The 16,942-nt window shown below is 44.1% G+C and overlaps 1 protein-coding gene across 1 annotated transcript in view; it reads right to left on the bottom strand.

Annotated features, from left to right (window-relative positions):
- LOC138415910 (protein FAM163A) overlaps nt 1–936 on the bottom strand; it is a 97,052-nt gene extending 96,116 nt beyond the window's left edge. The window contains exon 1 of the mRNA XM_069544436.1: nt 730–936. The gene's annotated coding sequence lies outside the window, so the exon portion shown is untranslated. The remainder of the gene's footprint in view (nt 1–729) is intronic.
- Between the last annotated feature and the right edge of the window lie 16,006 nt (nt 937–16,942).

Raw genomic sequence — 16,942 nt, 5'->3', positions numbered from 1 at the left:
AGAGGAGGCAGAAAAGCATGGATGGCGTAAGTAGCCAAAGACACTGACAGAGAAGACAGCTCTTCACCCCTGCCCTCCTTCGCCGCCTTGGGAGGTGCAGAGCAGCCAGGAAGCCCTCCAGCCCCATGCCGAGGGTCTCCCAGGCGCCGCGCTGGGCGCTCTACTCGCCCATCCCAGCCGGACTTCAGAGTTACCCGAGCGCAAGCAGCAGAATGGGGGGGTATCACCCCGACACTGCTTTCGCTCACCTCCGGATCTCTCTACCCGAGCCAAGCCTTCCTCCTGGCCGCTGAGCGGAGCTCCGATGTGGCCAGCGCCTCCAGTTAGACCCGCTGCGCCCTCCTGCCCGGGCGCTGCCCGAGGGATGCGGGGCTGGACGCCCGCCCTGGGGCCCAGGACGAGGCGGACAGAGGGCCTGGGTGACAGTCCGATTTCTCTGTCCCCGAGGCAGGCAGTCAGCCCCCGGCGATCCTGGACCGGCGAGGCCGAACCGGCTTCGCGAACGCACCTCCGCCCGACTTATTTTGAAAAACTTCAGGAAAACCATCAGCACCTCGAGCCCAAATTGCAAGGCTGGCCCGGGGGCGCCCGCGCGCTGGGATCCCCGCGGCCGCCCGCGCGCTGGGATCCCCGCGGCCGCCCGCGCGCTGGGATCCCCGCGGCCGCGCGGACGGACCGTTTCCACCCACCCGTGGTCCTCAGTCCCCGCCCGGAGCCCCGTTCACTCACGCGCGCCGAGCCAGACCTCGCGGCCAGCCGTGCCGCGGGCTGGGGCAGCCGCATGGTCCCCGGGAGCTCGCGGGAGCCGAGGCGCAGCAGCCGCGTCAGTGTGGGGGTCCCGCCGCGCGGAAAGCGCCGCGGAGTAGGTCGGCTAGGCCGAGCCGAGGCGGGCGGCGGACGTGCGGCCGCGGGCAGGGACCCGGCAAGGCCCGCCCCGGGGCGGGGACCGCGGGACCCGGGGGCCTGGCCACGAGGCCGGAGACATTCCCTCCACCTCCACCCCCACCTCCACCTCCTTGGAGAGAGCTGCTCTGGCACCAAGCCGGAGAGGCGAGCGGGTGCCCAGAGCCAGCCGGGCATGACCACGGCCAAAGCCAAGATAGGGATGGGCTGAGGGCGGCGATCCCGGGGAGCGCTTACCCGGCTTCGGAGGCGCCCTCGAAAGTACGCGCTGGCCGGGCGCATCCCGGCGCAAAGCCGGGCGCCCCGCGTGGTCCTCCGCCCGCCGTGCGCCCTCCCTTCTGCCTCCTTCGGAGAACCTCGGCTTGGATTAACGCCTGACTCTTTACCTCTGCTGAGCGGCTTCGCTCCGGCGGCGGCTCCGGGGCTGGGCTCCCACGGGGTCTGCGCACGTCCTTCTGGGCGCCCCGGGCTGGAGAGGCCCACGTGAGGCTCCTCCGCCCTCCCCGGCGCTCGGAGGACTGGCCCTGCCCGGAGTCGAGAACCTCATCGCCCCTCCAGGTGCGGGCACTGGGGGCAGGTGCCGAGCGTCCTGATTGGCGCTGGCCCGCATCCTGGGAGAATCCCCTGCTAGAGAGGATGCCTGCTCCAGGGCGAAGGGAAGAGATGGAACAGCGCAGGCGGTTGCCTTCCAAAGAGGCTTCCCTGCCTTTTTGCCTAAAAAAAAAAAAAAAAAAAGGAAACTCGGAGTCGGGCGCCTTAGGAAGGCTGGCTCAGGGGACTTGGTATGATACGTACAGATTGGGTCCAGCGCGGAAAACCCTGGGAGAATGGCAGTCGTAAGGACCAGGGTGTGTCGCTGTCCACTAGACTTGGCCTCGAGAGCCGCCTGAACGGCTCGCTGTTTTCCTAATTCCGGCCCGCACTGGTTCCTGAAGCCCCAGTGACACCTGATGTCCCCGCCGTTGAGGGGTACCCGGTCCTCGGGGCTGGGCAGGGAGGGAGTCAGTGTGTGATCAGAGTTGGGCTGGCAAGATTTGGCAGGAAAAGGCAGGGAAGAAGCAGCAGAGCTCTTTCCCACAGCACAAGGAGAAAACGTTAAGGGTGCTCGAGACTCGTTAAATCATCCTCTTACAAAGTTTTTATAGGAGCTTCTTCCCTGGTGGTTCAGAGTTGAGATGACACGGGCTTTCCTGGTGGCTCCGACCGTAAAGAATCCGCCTGCAATGCGAGAGACCTGGGTTCCATCCCTGGGTTGGGAAGATTCCCTGGAGGAAGACATGGCAACCCACCCCACTATTCTTGCCAGGAGAATCCCCATGGACAGAGGCCCCTGGCAGGCTACAGTCCTTGGGGTCGCATAGAGTCGGACACGACTGAGCAACTCAACACAGCACATAAAGCTTTTAAAGTTGCTTCTATGCTGTACTTCCAGACAATGAATTCTGACAACAATAGTTCAGATCTGCCTGGAGAGCCTGACAGAATGAGACAGAAGGAATGTGTCCCTTTCCAGGACTTCCAAATTTGGGGAACTTTTACCTGATTTGGGCTGTTTATCTTTCTCCTGACCCTGTTCCCCAGTCTTGCTTAAACTGAGGACTGGGGAGGAGAGAGGGATGGCATCACCCGGCTTCATGCTCAAGGAAGGAGCCTTTCTGCTCCACATCAAATGTTTTCCTCTTCTTGCCCTGGATAGTCGCGTGGATTCAAAGCCAAGGTGAACCAAATATTAGTTTGGAAAAAACTATAGTCCCTCAGCTCAGAGGGGAGTTAGAAATTTAGCACTTAGAGCAAACTTTATTATTCCTAAGCATTGAGGGAAAAAAAAAAAACCATTCATAAGCAATCTACCCACTTTATCATCCTAGCAGGTATGCCATTTCCTCAACACTCCATTTCCCCCCTCTCTCTTCACAGGTTCTAAATTTTGACCTCAGACTCTCCTGTGCTGCCTTTTCTCACACAGTCAAACCTCACACCTACATTCCTCCATCCACATTTCTTCTCAAAGTCAAGACAGTGAAATATGAAGGGATATGTTATTTTCTCATAAACAGTTACACACAGAGAAAAATACACTAAACCTTGTAATAACCACCAGGACATTGCCATCAACTCAGATCCCATTGTTTTTCATAAGTCCCTCCCCCTAAAGCAACAACTATCCTAACTGTATGGTAACTACTTCCTTATATATTTTTATAGTTCTATCAGCTTGCTCAGTTCAGTTCAGTTCAGTCGCTCAGTAGTGTCCAACTCTTTGCGACCCCATGAATCGCAGCAAGCCAGGCCTCCCTGTCCATCACCAACTCCCAGAGTTCACTCAGAGTCGCGTCCATCGAGTCAGTGATGCCATCCAGCCATCTCATCCTCTGTCGTCCCCTTCTTCTCCTGCCCCTAATCCCTCCCAGCATCAGAGTCTTTTCCAATGAGTCAACTCTTCACATGAGGTGGCCAAAGTACTGGAGTTTCAGCTTTAGCATCATTCCTTCCAAAGAAATCCCAGGGCTGATCTTCAGAATGGACTGGTTGGACCTCCTTGCAGTCCAAGGGACTCTCAGGAGTCTTCTCCAACACCACAGTTCAAAAGCATCAATTCTTCAGCTCTCAGCTTTCTTCCCAGTCCAACACTTACATACATGACCACTGGAAAAACCATAGCCTTGACTAGACGGACCTTTGTTGACAAAGTAATGTCTCTGCTTTTGAATATGCTATTTAGGTTGGTCGTAACTTTTCTTGAAGTGTTAAATTTTAATAAAGTCTGATTTTTCAGTTTTTCCTATTATGAGTCTTGATTACTGTAGCTATATAATAAACCTTGAAATTGGGCAGACTGATTCTACCCATATTTATTCTTCCTACTGAAAATTGTTTTAAATCTTCTAGTTCCTTTGCCTTTCTATTTAAACTTTAGAATAATCTTTCTGTATCTACAAAGAATCTTCCTGATATTTTGATAAGAATTAGGGATAGAACATTCAATCTTTTCATCATTAAGTATAAATTAGCTGTAGTTATCAACTGGGCAAATTTGCCTTCTGTTCCTATTTTTGTGAAAGTTTTTGTCACAAAAGGGGGTTGAATTTGGTCAATCATTCTTATACTGTTTATATAACCATGTGATTTTTTTTTTTTAGCCTGTTACTATGGTGAATTACATTGATTGATTTTTATAAATTGAGCCCGGCTTGCATCTCTGAAATAAAGCCCACTTGCTCCTGGTATATAATTCTCTTTATACGTTGCTAAATTCTATTTGCTCATATTTTCTTAAGCACATTTGTGTCTATATTCATTAGATGTATTGGTCTGAAGTTTTCTTTCTTTGTATGGTCTTGATCTAATTTTCATATCACAGTAATACTGGCTTCATAAAATGAATGGGGAAATGTTTCCTCCTTTTCCATTTTATGGAAGAGATGATGTAGATTTGATGTTGAATCTTCTTTAAACGCTGGTAGAATTCTCTGGTGAAACTATCTGAGCATGGAGGTTTCTTTTTTGGAAGTTTTTAAATTGCAGATTTAATTTCCTTAATAGTTACAGGTTTGTTAAAATTGTCTACTTCAGTTTGGGTGAGATGTGGTACTTCATATTTTTCAAAGAATTGGCATTTCATGTAAGTTGTCAAATTTAAGTGTGTTCACCATGTTCCCTTGGTATCTTTTTGAAGTCTGCAGGGTATATAGTATATTTCCTGTTTCATTCTTGAAGCATTGGTGATGTGTGTTATCTCTTTTTTTCCTTTGTCAGTCTTGCTAATTTTATCGATTCCTTCAAAGAAACAACTCTTTGTTTCTTGAATTTCTCTATTGTTTTTCCGTTTTCAGTTTTATTTGTTTCTAATCTTGTCTTCTTTCTTAATCCTTTAGGTTTATTTTGCTCTTTTTCCTAGGTTTGAGACAAAAACTTAGATCACTGGTTCGAGACTTTCTTCTTTTCTATTTACATGCACTTAGTGAAATAAATTTTTCTTTCAGTCTTGCTTCCTCAGCATCCCATAAATTTTGACATGTTGTATTTGAACTTTTATTTTATTCAACATGTTTTTTTTTAACTTCCCTTAAGACTTTCTTTTTTGATGAAATGATAATTTAGAAATATGTTGCTTGGTTTACAAGTGTTTGGAGATTTCCTATTATCTTTCTGTTATTGATTTCTACTTTGATTCATTGTGGTCAGCCCACTTCACTCCACATTCCTGTCCTGGCTAGAACCTCTAGTGAAATATTGAATAGCAGTGGAAAGAGCTGACTTCCTTGTCTTGTTCTTGATCTTAGGGGGAAAGCATTCAGTCTTTCACCACAAAATATGTTAGCTATGGGTTTTTGCCTAGATGTCCTTTATCAGGCTGAAGAAGATACCTTTTATTCCTAGTTTGTTGAATGTTTCTTGTTTTAAAAAAGAATGTTGGGTTTTATCAAATCCTTTCTACAGCTATTGATGTGATCAAATGGTTTTGGCTTTTATTCTGTTCAAATAGTGTATTACAGTTGTTGATTTTGGGATGTTTAAACAATCTTGCATTCCTAGGCTAAATCTCAGCTGGTCCTGATGAACAGGAGAAGGCAATGGCAACCCACTCCAATACTCTTGCCTGGAAAATCCCATGGATGGAGGAGCGTGGTAGGCTGCAGTCCATAGGGTCTCAAAATTCATGCACTGGAGAAGGAAATGGCAACCCACTCCAGTGTTCTTGCCTGGAGAATCCCAGGGACGGAGGAGCCTTGTAGGCTGCTGTCTATGGGGTCGCACAGAATCAGACACGACTGAAGCGACTCAGCAGCAGCAATCTGCTGAATAATCCATTTTATGTGTTGCTGGATTTGATTTGCTGGTATTTTGTTGAGATGTTTTGCATCTATATTCATCAGGTATATTTGTCTGTAGTTTTCTTTTCTTGTAATGTCTTTATCTAATTTTGGTATCGGGGTAATACTGGTCTCATAGAATGAAATAAGAAGTGTTCCCTCCTCTTCCATTATTTTAGAAGAGTTTATGAAGGGAGAATTCATCTTTCAACAATATAAAATTCTTTAGTGAGGCTATCTGGGGCTAGGCTTTTCTTTGTGAGTAGTTTCTTAATTACTAATTAAATCACTTTGTTACAGGTATATTCAGATTGTTCTATTTCTTGTTGAGTCAGTTTCAGTAGTTCACATCTTTTAAGGAATCTGACCATTTTATCTAGGTTATCTAATTTTTTGGTATACAATTATTCATAGTACTCCTTTATAACCCTTTTTATTTCTGTAATGTCAGCAGTTGATTAGCTTTTATTCTTGAGTATAGTAGCTTGCCATGGGGCTGCAATGAGTTGGAAATGACTGAGCAAATAAACAACAAAAAATAGCAACTTAAGTCTCCTCTCTTTTTTTCTTGAGTGGTCTAGCTCGTTTGGCCAATTTTGTTGATTTTTTTCAAGTCACAGTTTTTGGCTTTGTTGATTCTCTATTGTTTCTCTATTTTATATCACACTTATTTCTACCCTAATCTTTATTATTTCCTTCTTCTTGCTTTGGATTTAGTTTGCTCTTTTTTCTAGTTTCCTAAGGTAGAAGTTTAAGTAATTGATTTGAGATCTTTCTTCTTTGTTAATATATTGATGGCTCTTTATAGGTATGCATCTCTCCTTAAGCACTGCTTTCACTGTATTCCATAAGTTTTGGTGTGTTATGTGTTCATCTTCATTCACCTCAAATTTTTAATTTTCCATTTGATTTCATCCTTGACCTACTGGTTATCTTGAAGTATGTTGTGTATTTCATATTTGTGAATTTCCCAAATTTATTTCTGTTGCTGCTGCTGCTGCTAAGTCACTTCAGTCATGTCTGACTCTGTGCGACCCCATAGACAGGCTCCCCTGTCCCTGGGATTCTCCAGGCAAGAACACTGGAGTGGGTTGCCATTTCCTTCTCCAATGCGTGAAAGTGAAAAGTGAAAGGGAAGTCGCTCAGTCATGTCTGACTCTTAGCAACCCAATGGACTGCAGCCTACCAGGCTCCTCCATCCATGGAATTTTCCAGGCAAGAGTACTGGAGTGGGGTGCCATTGCCTTCTCCATTATTTCTGTTAGCATTATCTAGTTTTATTCCATTCTGGTTAGAGAACATGTTTTCTTTGATGTCACATCTTTAAAATGTATTGAGATGTATTTTATGACCTAATGTAAGGGCTGTTCTAGAGAAGGTCATGTGCACCAGAGAAGATTGGTGTTGTTGGGTGGAGCATCCTATGGGTGTATGTTACACCTAGCTGTTTCATAGTTTGTTCAGGTCTTCCATATCCTTGTTGATCTTCAGTTTAGAGAACATAATGCTTAAGAAAACATCAGACAGAGAAAGAAAAATACTACAGAATATAATTTCTATGTGGAATCTAAAACTAATACAAGTGAATGTATATACAAAACAGAAATAGAGTTGCAGATATAGAACAAACTTGCAGTTACCAAAAGGGAGAGGAAAAAGGAGAGACAAATTAGGGGTACAGGATTAACAAACTACTAAATAGAAAATAGATAAGCAACAAGAATATACTGTATAACACAGAGAATTATGCCCATTGTTTTATAATAACCTATATAATCTGCAAAAATACTGAATTATTATGCTGTACACCTGAAACTAATACAATATTGTAAATCAACTACTTGTTTAGAAAATTAAAAAAAAAAATTTTTTTTTAAGAAACCCAGGGGACTTCCTTGGTGGTTCAGTGGTTAAGACTTTAGACTCCATATGTCCACTGTGGGGGCTTGGTTTCAGTCCTTGGTCATGGAACTAAGGTTCCCACATGCCATGCACCTCCCACCCCCACAAAAAGAAAGAAACAGGGATGAAAGCTCATGTGGTGAAAAAGCGTCACCTTTGCCATATACTATTCATGAGAAATGAGTCACTAAATCCAGCCCACACCCAAGTACAAGTGCACGTCCATTCACTCTACCCTAGAGTGTAACTCCTTTAAAAGACTCCAAACCAAAGCACAGGGTGGTTTAACAGCATTCATACCTTTGGTGAACAGTGCACTTCAACTTTTGACTTCTAACCAGGATCATCAAAAGACCCCCAGTGTCCCAAATGTAAGGTTCCGTCTCTTTGGATTTCTATCTTCAGGTTGGGTTTAATGCTAGTAATTCCTTATTGTTAGCTCTTTAATGCTTTTAAGATTTTAATCATGTTTTATCCAACCTTTTACTCACCTTCAGCTAATCCTTCAGGAGGATAAGTCTGCCACTATCAGAAGCAGAAGATCTTCAGTTGCATGCATGAAGGTGCTGCTTTTGTTTTAATCTGGAAGGGCTTATTTTGGTAAAAATTCTGTTTTTTGGCTAGAAATCTATAGGACTACCTCAAGGAAAAAAAGAAAATGACCCATATCCCTTGCTTTCTTAGATGCATTCTGGCAAACTAAGTTGTAAAGTGAATATTTTGTTTCTATTGACTTTCGTTGTAAAATGAAAGGACCCGAGACTTCCTTAAGATTCTGCACTTCCAATGCAGGGGCATGCGTTTAATCCCTGATTGAGGAACTAAGATCCCACAGATTAAAAATAATAAAAATAAATAAATAAATAAATAAATAAATAAAAGGATCCTTTAGACAAGGACTACATCACCTCAGCCTAGTCTCTTTGGCCAGTGGAAACATCCCCTCCTTTATCTTGAGGAGGCTGTTTCTCTCTTCCCAAAGCAATCTTGGTGTTGTCATTATAATTGGGGAAATAAAAATTCTGTTTATCTAAAGACAGGTTTTGCTGGGAAAAGTTTCAAAAAGGAGTGTTAGTTTAATTTCTTCCATATGACCAACTCTGCCATCAGACACTCAAGCTACATATTTAAATTTTTCTTTTTAAAGATGTCCAGTACTGTTTAGTCAGTGATTAATTAAGGCCACAGATGTCTCCAGGGAAGGGCTAGAGTATAAAACCTAGCTCATTGAAACTTCAACTAAAAATCTTAATCTAGCTACTTAAAAAAATAATTGTTACAGTGGAACTATATGTAACTTTGTTCTGTATCTTCCAAGTCTCCTGTAAATGTGTTATCATACTTCCACAATTTAAAAAATAAAGGAAAAGAAAACCTAGCTCAGTGGTTTTCTTACACAGTTCTACAATCCCTGATCCACAATTTGAAATTCAAAAATCGATGAACCTCAGTTTAGAAATGACTTCATTTGAGAAAAAAAATCTGAGCTGATTTGATTTGTAGCAAATCTCAGGCAACAGTGAGGCTATTTAAAATCTTTATTTATCTCACTTGGTGCCAGTATTTATTCATTCTGCTGCAAAAACATTGATGTATTTGAATGCCACTCCAGTCTCTATTAGGGGTGTGTTATGCTAATATGCAGGATATGCACTGAATTTCCTTTCTAAATTTAGGGGGAAAATTGATTTTCAAAAAACTGTCCTCTCTGAGGCAAAGAGACTTTGTTGCTCCTGGGGTGTAAGAAACAAGGAAAATGAGAAGAGGATAGTGGACACAGACATATATCACCCTTTCCTGTGAATGTCTTCCCCCAGATCTTCAGCAAAGTTTCTAAACCAACAATATGCCTTTCTGTGTATGAATTTGTGGGTGTATAAGAACAGGTAAAGAGGGCTGGCTTTGTGCCTGCTGCAATGTGGGTCAGAAAGGAGGTGGCATGTGTGAATGTACAAGCCCAGAGAAAGAGAGAAATGTGAGAAAATAAGCTTGGAAAACCCCCAGGAATAATGGGGGACGGGTCTTCTCTCACAAAGCCTGGGAATCAAGATTCAGATCAGGTGTAATCAATTATCCAACAAGAAGGAGTGTGCTACCTCTGTGAAGGTGTGAATTTTTATCTTGCATTTAAATTTATTCAACTTTGCATTTTCTTCTCTCTCCCTTTTCTGGTCTTTCCAGTACAAATGAAGCATCTGTCCTCTCTTGGGGCTCCCCAGGGGGTGCAGTTGGTAAAGAAAAACTCTGCCTGCCAATGCAGGAGACACAGAGATGTGGGTTCAATCCCTGGGTCAGGAAGGTATCCTAGAAAAGGAAATGGCAACCCGCTCCAGTATTCTTGCCTAGAAAATTCCATGGGCAGAGAAGTCTGGTGGGCTACTGTCCATAGGGTCCAAAGAGTTGGACATGACTGACCATGCATGTACAATCCTCTCTTGAGAGTGTTTTATAGTTGCTTCTTGGAAATCAGGAATTCTTGGCTTGCATTTTAAATCATACTGCAATAACAAATAGTAGTCAATAGTCAAACAAACTGAGTTTGGGTGTTTTCACCACCAGAATAATCTTAGGAAAGTTACTTAATCTTTCTTAATCTTAGTTCCTCAGCTACAGAATGAGAGATAAATACTCTCTGTACTTTTTTCTTTTAAAAAAAAAATTATTCATTTATTTATTTGACTGCAACAGGTCTTCATTGTGGATGCAGGTTCTTTAGTTGTGGCATGCAACTTCTTGGTTGCAGCATGTGGAGTCTAGTTCCCTGACCAGGGATCGAACTCTGGCCTCCTGCATTGAGGGCATGGAGTCTTAGCCACTGGACCACCAGGGAAGTCCCAACTCTCTACCTCTTAAGTGTGCCCACACAAAGATCACCTAGCCCAGTGGCTATGCAGAGTTAGTAAGCAATATAGACAACTTTGGAAGAAAAGTTATGAGCAACCTAGATAGCATACTCAAAAGCAGAGACATTACTTTGCCGACTAAGGTCCATCTAGTCAAGGCTATGGTTTTTCCAGTAGTCATGCATGGTTGTGAGAGTTGGACTGTGAAGAAGGCTGAGCACCGAAGAATTGATGCTTTTGAACTGTGATGTTGGAGAAGACTCTTGAGAGTCCCTTGGACTGCAAGGAGATCCAACCAGTCCATTCTAAAGGAAATCAACCTGGGGATTTCTTTGGAAGGAATGATGCTAAAGCTGAAACTCCAGTACTTTGGCCACCTCATGTGAAGAGTTGACTCATTGGAAAAGACTTTGATGCTGGGAGGGATTGGGGGCAGGAGGAGAAGGGGACGACTGAGGATGAGATGGCTGGATGGCATCACTGACTCGATGGACGCAACTCTGAGTGAACTCTGGGAGTTGGTGATGGACAGGGAGGCCTGGCATGCTGCGATTCATGGGGTTGCAAAGAGTCGGACACGACTGAGCAACTGAACTGAACTGAACTGAACTGAAAGACAACTTTAAAAAATAGACAGTTGTGGGCTTCCCTTGTAGTCTGTTGGTTAAGAATCTGCCTGCCAATGCAGGAGACACAGGTTTGATCCCTCATAAGGGATAGTCCCTAGACAGCATATTAAAAAGCAGAGACTTGACTTTACTGACAAAGGTGTGTATAGTCAAAGCTATGGTTTTTCCAGTAGTCATGTATGGATGTGAGAGTTGGACCATAAAGAAAGCTGAGCACTGAAGAATTGATGCTTTTGAACTGTGGTGTTGGAGAAGACTCTTGAGAGTCCCTTGAACTGCAAGGAGATCCAACCAGTCCATCCTAAAGGAAATCAGTCCTGAATACTCATTGGAAGGACTGATGCTGAAACTGAACCTCCAATACTTCGGCCACCTGATGCAAAGAACTTACTCATTGGAAAAGACCCTGATGCTGAGAAAGACTGAAGGCAGGCGGAGAAGGAGGTGACAGAGGATGAGATGACTGGATGGAATCACCGACTCAATGGACATGAGTTTCCGCAAGCTCCGGGAGTTGGTGGTGGACAGGGAGGCTTGGTGTGCTGCAGTCCAAAGAGTCAGACATGACTGAGCAACTGAACTGAACTGAATTCAGGGGAAGAGCCTCACATGCCACAGGACATCTAAGCATGCCTGGCACAACTACTGGGCCCACGCATGGCAACTACTAAAGGCCATGTTTCTAGAGCCCATGCTCTGCAACAAGAAAAGCCACCTCAATGAGAAGCCCATGCATCACAACTAGAGTTGGCTCCACTCACCACAACTAATGAAAGCCCATGCACAGCAACGAAAACCCAGTGCAGCCAAAAATATAAATCAGTTCAGTTCAGTTGCTCAGTTGTGTCCGACTCTTTGCGACCCCATGCACTGCAGCATGCCAGGCCTCCCTGTCCATCACCAACTCCAGAGTTCACCCAAACCCATGTCCATTGAGTCTGTGATGCCATCCAACCATCTCATCCTCTGTAGTCCCCTTCTCCTCCTGCCCTCAATCTTTCCCAGCATCAGGGTCTTCTCAAATGAGTCAGCTCTTCGCATCAGGTGGTCAAAGTATTGGAGTTCAGCTTCAGCATCAGTCCTTCCAATGAATATTCAGGACTGATCTCCTTTAGGATGGACTGGTTGGATCTCCTTGCAGTCCCAGGGACTCTCAAGAGTCTTCTCCAACACCACAGTTCAAAAGCATCAATTCTTCAGCACTCAGCTTCCTTTAGAGTCCAACTCTTACATCCATACATGACCACTGGAAAAAACATAAATAAATCTTAAAAAAAAAAAATAGTTGTCACTGACTCCTCTCTGTGCACTTTGTGCTCACATCACTACTGAGCGGCCCTTTTTCTCTTTCACACTCTGGTAGCCTTTCTGAGCAGGCCTCGGTCCACATCCTCTCCTCTGGCCCCTCACTTGCCCTGGTGGCCAAGACTGGCCCATGCGTGAGACTGAGCAGCCACTTCACGGCCAGTGACACGGCTGCCATGTCTCAGGCTCAGCTGAACGCAGTCAGTCTCAGGCTCCATCCAAGGGGGGCAGGGGTACAAATATCACTCATTAAGACAATGTTCTGAAATGTATTACAATCACAAGAAAGTACTCTTTCACAACCACAGCAACGATGAGAGAGTGTAGCCAGAAATAAACAGACAAAGAATGGTGCTCTCTTAATTGGAAAACTGTGTGAAGACATGGGATTCATGATGAAACCATTCTAACACCGCAGTTGGGGCAATGCTGAGTCTGGGGGGAGTGGCCTGAGTTCAGAGCGTTGTTTACTCAGCCCAAGGTGGGTACCACAAGTCAAAATTTTCTTCTTACACTAGAGGTTATTATTAAAAAGCAACCATATAAGTTGTTTTCTCATGTGTCACATCTTACAGAGCAAACTGTCCTATTTCCTCCAGAAATTTCTTTGAGAATACTCTGCTACTGTTACCATTGCTTTCTAAAGAAGAGCTCTCATTCTTTGTACTTGGCTTAGTGTTGCTCTCCCAGGCTCTCACATCAGAAGTGATTTGCTCATTGTCATCTGGACATTTGCTGCTACTTCAGTTTCTCCTCTACTACTTCACAGCCAAACTCACATTTATAGCTTTTTATGGTGTATCATCTCATAAATTTATATTCCTGCTTTTTTCTGAGGCCAATCTGTCTGAACTTATCTCAGCCCTCTAATACTAAATATATTTGTTTCACAGATTGTAGTAGAAAAGTTTTTGCTTCAACATAATGAAGGACAAATAATCATTTCAAAAATGAATATGTTAGACTTGTATCAGTGAAACTAATTATGGGCATTAATATGCAACTTTTTGCAAATTCAAATTTTGCAAATTTTAATTCCTAATGAATAAATTAAATTAACATTCCAAAGTAAATACCTAGCTCAACAAATACATTTCTATGTAAATGTTTGAGTTTTCCTTTAAAAAGAAGTACTTATTTTAATAAATAGCTGTGGTAACAAGATACGGATAACCACTCATAACCTTTCTGTTTGTTTTCCCTACAATGATTTTGAGCTTTGCATTTCATCCAGATTTTCATATATTTACTGAGTTCAAATGTGTGCTTTTTTATACTAAGGGTTCACAAAAAAAAATACAGATTCTGGTTTGAGATCCAGCATTATAACTTGCACAGATAGGCTGTTAACATTTTCTGCTGATGACAGTAAAGGTAGGTGTTCATTTCAGCTTGAGAAACAGTGATTCCATGAATTCTTTCTAAGGCACTGGTTCCTACTTTATATCAAATGCAAAGAAAGAGAAATCAGGGGGCCTTTTCCTTCCCAGAAACTTGCTGCCAGTGCTCTGAGGCAAGAGTCCAGGTGCCTCTATGACCCACTGAAGTCACCTCGGAGGCCAGATGTGAAGGCTGTTGGTTGTAACATCTGTTATCCCGGATTATCAAGACTGCTTTGCCTACTTGGAGGAGAAGGGGGCCCTGCTCCTTCAGCACTGTTCCATGTTCCCAGAAAGAAGCAATCCGTTCCTTTTCAGAGGTATGTGAGAGTTACAGAAGCTTCGCCTTGATTCCCTACTACTGTTTTAAAATGATTTTATGGATGCCAGCACATGGCATCCTGATGGCTTCCCTAATGGCAGTCAGTGCTTGCAAATGGGAGGATAAATGCCCCCATGTGATATGAAAGGTGACTGGGTGGTAAGCATGGTGAGTAAGGGCTCTTTGCAAATATCCAACCTGTCTTTCTTCTTGATTACCAGTCTCAAACACCGTCCTCATTTCAGCCAGAGCTGATGGGAGGCCAGGCCCCAAAGGTAGGAGGCTGATGCTCAAACCTCCTAATGGAGCTTGACAGCAGCAGGATTAAAAGCACAACTGCAGCACCCAGAAAGCAGCACAGGGAAGCATGCACATCCTCTCTATGCCCACTCTCCACTATCGGCTCTTTCTTTCAGAGAGCTGAACCGTAAGATAAATCTTTTCATAGAAACAGAAGTAAAAAAAAAAAAAAGAATCGTGACGAAAGGGCTTTGAAAGCGGGAAAAGAGGACAGGAGTAAAGTTTGCTGGGAGATTTCTAGGGGCCAGGATGTGGGCTTGTCTGTCGAACAAATCCCTTTTGGGAAGCAGAGTTCGGTATACAAAAGACAAAATGACAGCTGTAGTAATACTGGTAGGCTAGCTGGGTTCATTTACAAAACCAACTATTGACATATTGTCTCAGGGCAACTAGGAGCCTTCTCAGACTGGCTCAGCCTTGTGACTTTTTCTCCCTTGGCATCCTTGCCACTGTGCCTCCTAGGTCTACATTCCACTTTGGCGTTGAGTTGTTGTCTTGACTTGTTATTGAGCTATTTCACCTGAGTATCCCTTCCCTCCCCAGTGAAATGTTAAGATCCTTGAGGGTAAGGAAATGCGGTAGAACTAACTCAAAAATATTTACAGTGTCTGTTCTATATACTCAGCCAAAAAGAATTCAAAGAAATTTAAGGGTGTCACAATTATAGTTGGAAAGATAAGACATACAAAATAACTAATATGTTAATACAAGGCAATGACTGAAGTCACAAATAATGGGGTTATATAATGAACATACACTAAACTGCTTTCAAAAAGGAGACAGTGCTGAAGAGACATCGTGGGAGTTGGTGGGTAGGGGTGGAGGGAGAAGCCACAACTCCAAGAGGAGAAGCTCCAGGATGCAGTCTTTCAGCTGGCAGGAAGAGCAACAGAACGGTGTGTTCTGACTCTAGCACCTGGAAGATGAGAGGACTGTTCTTGTCTTCCCAGGACAATAGCTACCCAGCCGGGTACCAACAGATGAATATACTAGGAATCTGGGGTTCAGTTCAGTTCAGTTGCTCAGTCATGTCCGACTCTTTGTGACCCCATGAATCTCAGCACACCAGGCCTCCCTGTCCATCACCAAATCCCGGAGTTCACTCAGAGTCACGTCCATCAAGTCAATGATGCCATCCAGCCATCTCATCCTCTGTCGTCCCCTTCTCCTCCTGCCCCCAATCCCTCCCAGCATCAGAGTCTTTTCCAATGAGTCAACTCTTCACATGAGGTGGCCAAAGTACTGGAGTTTCAGCTTTAGCATTATTCCTTCCAAAGAAATCCTAGGGCTGATCTCCTTCATAATGGACTGTTGGATCTCCTTGCAGTTCAAGGGACTCTCAAGAGTCTTCTCCAACACCACAGTTCAAAAGCATCAATTCTTCGGTGCTCAGCTTTCTTCTCAGTCCAACTCTCATATCCATACATGACCACTGGAAAAACCATAGCCTTGACTAGATGGACCTTAGTCAGCAAAGGGTAAAATCCTTTAACAGGATTGACATTCTGCACATATAAGGTTTTGAAACAAATATGGAGCTACTGTTTGGGACACGAGCAGGTGCCTTGAGGAACAGGACTGGAGTGACTTAGGATGGGTACCACTAGCCCTCTTTCCCTCCTGCTAGGGTAGTTTACCTCGGTTGTAGGTGGTCCAAGTTGCTTTGTCTTTCTATCCTTATGGCCATTTGTGCATGTGTGCAAAGTTGCTTCAGTCGTGTCCCACTCTTTGTGACCCTATGGTCGTTTAAGTGATTGTAAATAGTGACAATTGGGAAACGTGTCTATATGGCTGACATTTCTCAAACAAAAGACCAAACGCAGACAAACCACAAACCCAGCACCACCACTGCCCCCACGCCCAGAAAATAGGAAATGCCAGAAAACCTGTCTAGAGACACCGAAAACCTGTCTAGAGAATTCCCTGGGTGCCCTCACATCTGTATTGTGATTGAACTGAAGGTGGGACCCAGAAGCAGAAAGAAAAAAGAGAAAGATCACTTACTGCCTGAAACCTGGTACTTGGCAGAACCCTTCAAAGCACTCTTTCAGGCTGAAATGAGTTCTCATCTGACCTCACCCTGCCAGCACCAAATGCATTCTGACAAACCACTTACAACACAAAGCCCTTCCTTTTACAATTCCTAGAACAGTAACTCTTATCCATAGTCGCTAGAGATATAATCATTCATAATCATGGATGCTTCTCTGAGTCACTGTACATTCGCAGGACTCAGACAAGACAAGCATAGATTGAAAATATCTTTCAGGAAAAAAAATGAGCTTTGAATAGACACAGACATAACTAAGGATAGGAAATATAATACGGAGAATAGCCCTGTGCTCACTCTGTGCCAAGCGTTGGGCTCAGCACTGCGTACGCATTGTTTCATTTCACGTGTGCAACAACATTCCAGCCAGGGTCCCATTTCTCTGCCCACTCATAGCAAACCTCTGGAGTGAGTGAGTATTGTTGCCGCTGTCTCACTTACACATTCTTCCATCCATCATAATCAAGCTTCTCTCCCTACCCTCCAATGTCAAGG

This window comes from Ovis canadensis, chromosome 12 (genome assembly GCF_042477335.2).
Source record: "Ovis canadensis isolate MfBH-ARS-UI-01 breed Bighorn chromosome 12, ARS-UI_OviCan_v2, whole genome shotgun sequence".
Taxonomy (NCBI): domain Eukaryota; kingdom Metazoa; phylum Chordata; class Mammalia; order Artiodactyla; family Bovidae; genus Ovis; species Ovis canadensis.
The sequence above is the reverse complement of the archived record's forward strand: the minus strand, read 5'-3'. Positions and strand labels throughout refer to the sequence as shown.